The 5,139-nt window shown below is 37.2% G+C and overlaps 1 long non-coding RNA gene across 1 annotated transcript; it reads left to right on the top strand.

Moving 5' to 3' along the window:
* On the top strand, positions 1-1,484 carry LOC113039802 (uncharacterized). The gene is made up of 3 exons (XR_003275074.1): positions 1-51; positions 819-999; positions 1,130-1,484. It is a non-coding gene; the product is annotated as an uncharacterized LOC113039802 (long non-coding RNA).
* Positions 1,485-5,139: the final 3,655 nt, after the last annotated feature.

Consider the following 5,139-nt stretch of genomic DNA (forward strand, 5'->3'; position numbering starts at 1 on the left):
CGCGCCGTAGAGATGCAGCAGAACAAACCGTTTGCGACGCACTTTTAAAAGGTAAGACGTTTAAATAATAAGATTGAATATTATCAGTACATCTTAATAACAATAAATTGCAAATTAAAACCTTCTAGTAGATTATCACTCATTAAATGAGTAGATTTAAGGGATGTTATCAGATAACTAACAGATTAGGCTAGGATTGGAGCTGAATAAAGTTAGTAACGAACACCCTGTGAAATCTGTTCTCTTAATTCAGTTTCAGCCATCGTGTTTGGAATTAGAAAAAAAAGGAGTCTAAACATATTTTTTTGCAGGGTGGGGAAAGTTAGCTAACGTTACATAGCCTATTACGTTAGTTCAATATAACGTGTGACATCGGTGAGTGGAAGTGGTAAAAATGAGGTTATAACGTTTGTTCCGTATTACACGTATTAAATTCCTTAATAATAAAATGCACCCTATTGATATACATTTAGACTGAATTGAGTTTGCAAAAACATGGGTGGAGTGTTTTTAGTCATTGTGATTCATTGACTATTACCTGTCTATATTATATAATAAAACTGTATTATATACTTAAACTTGTTAGTGTATAAAAGTAACATACTGTAACATTCTGTGGGTGCTAGTGGGTGGAGGATTAGTGGTGCCACTGGACTGTTCTGTGATGGAGCATCAGTGAGGATGCAGGTCAGGAGAGCTGAGGGGACCTTTTTTTTTTTTTTTGTTGATAGCTGCATTTTCATTCTTTATTTTTCTTAGTGCTGCCTTTGCATTGTTTGATTTTTTTTTTCTTTTCTTCTCTTAAATTTTTTTAATAGACCCAGGTAACTGGCTGATGGTTCACTGGAATGCTGACTGCTGCTGGCTGACTGGGCAGTGTCACCTGTCCCTGTCTCTCCTCTCTAGCCATGTCCTTTTTCTTCACTGTCACTTTACCTTCTCTGAGTGTCCTCGTTCTTTTTTCCTCAACCTTTGAAACTGATTGAGGCAGAATACATGGTATTGCTAATTTTAAATATTGAAAATATCACATCACTTTACTTCAACTAGTACGAGTTTGTACTTATTATATATGAATCACCTGAAATAACATAGCTGTACTCCGCAGCCATTTCTTGTATGTTCACAGGTCTAGGGGTGCATCGTGGAGCAGGGCCCTCCTCTTTTTGACTACAGGACGATGTACAAAGATTGTGGGAATAGCATCTGGTCTCAGCCTACTCTTGAATTTTTTGGTCATGACCAATTGCTTTGCCTCAATGTGCCTTGCAGAGTGACTTGAGTTTAGTTTTTGCCTACCCACATACAGTACATACACATGGTGGTTAAATGCACAGTTATAGGTAACACTGATGACTCCCTGCAAATGTCTCACTATTGAGTCTCCGCTCCCTGGGTTTTGCAAGGCTTTGCTTGTTCCTTATTTCCAGTAAATAATTTTCCATGTAAAAAGTGCAAATAAATTTAAGTATAATTACCTCACAAATTTTAGTTGTTGTAATTTTTATTTATATTTAGATTGCTCCTGCTGACTTGAGCCAACCATTATTTTCTCCTCTCTATGTCAGTGGGGAAGCCATACATTCGCACACCTTTCTCTGACCGAGTGGAGCATCCCCATGCAGCACAGCAAACCATGTTGGAGACTATGCAAGAGCAACATGAAAGAAAGGACGCATACAAAATGCTTGGCATGCTATTATATTTATTAGAAATGTATTCATGAATTGCTGTAAATAGTTAATTGCATTTATTTGAATAAAAATACAAATAAAAAGTAATCTCGTAATATATAATTACAATTACATCATTACTTTTGAATGGCAGTGTACATGTTTATATATGAGTATGCTTAAGTTGTTTTAAACCCGAATATATTGTGTATACGAATAAGTATTGTAAGAATTATACATTAGATAAAGAATATCTATAATACACAATTATATTACTATATGTAATTGTATGAATTGTAAACAATAAGCTTCATTTTACATTTACTTAACATGCTAATTACTGCTGCTTATAGTTAATTGACCCCTTGTGCGGTGCGAGCTGAAAATCATCTGTCACCAGCCTGTCTGTACTATCTGGAAGTCATAAAGTCATCAATATGACATTAGTTAACATGAGATCAGTGAAAAAAAGAATAATGTGTAACATAAAAAGGCAACAGCAACCCGTGTTTTTACAACTTAACGTTAGCCTGAAATGAGTTTTTAAAATAACGGCAAATAACGGTAACTAATCCTCAGAAATGACCTGATTTTATATTTTAAAAACATCGTTGTAAGTACATAATCATGCTACATACATATGTCGTTGTGTTTTGTATAAATATATAGAATAAAATGCATTTATTGACTCCTAATTACCAGAAATCGCAGTTCTGTCACTCTTCTCTATCAGTTTGAATGGCCGCAAACGAACTTCCTGGAACTATTTGAAGTCTACATGAATCACGTGACAACCAGACATTTCGAACTTCCGTTGTCGCAACTCTCTCTCTATATGGCTCTGGTTCTGACTATAGCCAAGCGATCAATATGTGTTTAAAACGCCATCAAACTGGATTCTATGATGACAGGACAAGACAAAATGTCAAGTTAATTACATGCCATTGCAACAGAGTCGACATAGAGTTGTAAGTTCCTAAACAAGCCAGCAACATTACAACATCCAGTGAGTGAGGTCAGGTTGTTGAGGTCCGTGGTGCCATCACGGGACTTTGGTTAGGCTAACTGAAACAAACTGAATTTTTATGATGACAGGACAATGCAATAACTAAAATAACTGTCGGGTTAACGTCATTATGGCATTTGATACTTCAGATGTTGCGTTTCCAAATGAGAAAGCACGTCCGTTGAGCGAGTTCTGTAGTACTCCGTCATTGAAACGGGTATCCGTGTGTGGACCACGGAAGGTCAGTGTCATTGACTTGCGTTGGAGTTAAATCCGTGGCCGCGTCACGGAATTTGGGGCAATTCCGTGAAAGCTTCACGGATTTTGAGTTAAGGACCCGTGGACATTGCACGGAATTCTGTGAGACCAGGTTGCTCTTCTCCCAGGGAGTCCTGGTCAAGATAGGCAGCACAAGTCAAAGTTACAAAGAAATACACATCACCACACAATGAGCAAACATAAAACACTTTTTTTAAACAATATAAATCCCAGTCAGTTATTAAAACATGTACACTGTTCTAATGAACAGATTTTAAAATATTTTTAAACCTAGCAAGAGATGGTACAGATTCCATATGTAATTTACCTTGAAGCTCATTCCATACGTTTTCGGGCAACAAAGGAGAATTTTTTTTTTTTTTTTTTTTTTTATGAAAATGCAAAACCTAACATTGGTCTCAATTTCTTTAAAAGACTATCGATATGAGATATGAGAAAAGTCAGTTTATCATCCCTTATAGTCCCTTATCCTTTCCCTTATTTTCTTAAAGAATAAACATTATAAACAAAGAATAAAAGAAAGAATCTCAATTAGCCCATATTTTCCATTAATTGGAATGATAATGTAATTATCTTTTGACTCCCCGACAGTGGCACCTAACTCAAAAAATAAAACAAACAAAAACCTCAGTTGTAGGAGATATGCAAACTAATAATAGAATAAAAAAATAAATAAAAAAATGGGTGCTTGGTTTCCGAAATGGAAAATTAATACAGCTCGTAAAATATGATATGATGAAAAAGATGATAACATATTATTAATTCATATAAATAATTTAAGCGATAAACCTTTTATTATATACTAGATTCAACTTGAATTTCAATACTATTAAACTGACTTTAAAATATCAAAGAGTTTATAAATTGAAACAGTAAAATGTCATAGTGCATGTTAAATAGCCTAAATGAACTTGCATCGTATATACTGTAGAATCAGAATACCTTGGCTTGGCTGTGTGCCACTTGCGACATCCTTGAAGTCCACTCGGATATTCATTCTTCCATCTTCCCCCAAAAACATTGGCTAAATACTGAACACGACGCCACTGAGCTCTGCATAGATCATGATTTTCAAATTGGCCAAGTGGTACTGGTGGGGCTACAACTTTTTGGGAGCATGGCATTAAGGATATGTCGGGCAACTCTAATCACTTACTCCCAGGACCCTGACATATATGAAGCATGTGGGGGATTGACCTACCAGCAACAATTGGTTATCTGATAGGTAAGCTTGGATATTTGTTTTTGGCAACCTTGCTTGTCAATTTGTAGCTCTTTGCAGGCTCTCGCAAAGTTGGTTCCACAATCAGACCTCAGGATCTTGGCAGGGCCTCTGATGGCAAATGAACGTCACAGGGAATTGATAAAACATGAGCCACTCATAGACTCAATCACTTCTAGGTGAATCGCCCGTGTTGTCATGCAAATAAATATGACTGCCCATCTTTTAGCTTCTGCCTGACATCTACCTGTTTTTCTGACTGCGACTGGCCATGGACCGAAGACATCCAGCCCCACATATGTAAATGGTGGGTCTATGTGTAATCTGTCGGTTGGTAAATCTGACATGATCTGCTCTATTTGTTTGCCTCTCAATTTACAACAGGTGACACAGTTAAAGATAGAGCTGCAAACTTAACTTTTCCCTCCAAAAATCCATTAACACCTGCCCTGATTGCACCTTCTGTAAGACGATGCCCTTGGTGACACACCTTCTCATGAAAGTGTCAAATCAAAAGCTGGGTAACATGATGTTTACCAGGTATGAGAGCTGGATACAGTTCTTCAGATGGTAATAGAGCTCTCCCCAGCCAACCTCCTACTCTGAGAAATCCTTCTGTGTCAATGGAAGGACAGATTTAGCTAAGAGGAATCGAACTTTGCGCAGATTTGCCTTGTTCTAGGCATTTAAAGTCATCTTTGTCGACTTCTTTCTGGGCAGTTTGAATGATGGTAATTTAGGCTTGCTCTAGCTACTCATCCTCCTTATGGTTGTTGCAAATGTTCCATCCCCGACAGACATGTTCTGACCAGGCGCGCAGATGGCACTAGGGATGGGAGAAGACATGACCCCCCCAAATTCAAAGTAACCAGATCTGTCCCCCTAACTGTCTCAATGAAATGCTCTATTGGTAAACAAAAGATTAATCTTAGTTTCCGTTATGTACATAATTTTAAGTA

Source organism: Carassius auratus, chromosome 22 (assembly GCF_003368295.1).
Source record: "Carassius auratus strain Wakin chromosome 22, ASM336829v1, whole genome shotgun sequence".
Lineage (NCBI taxonomy): Eukaryota > Metazoa > Chordata > Actinopteri > Cypriniformes > Cyprinidae > Carassius > Carassius auratus.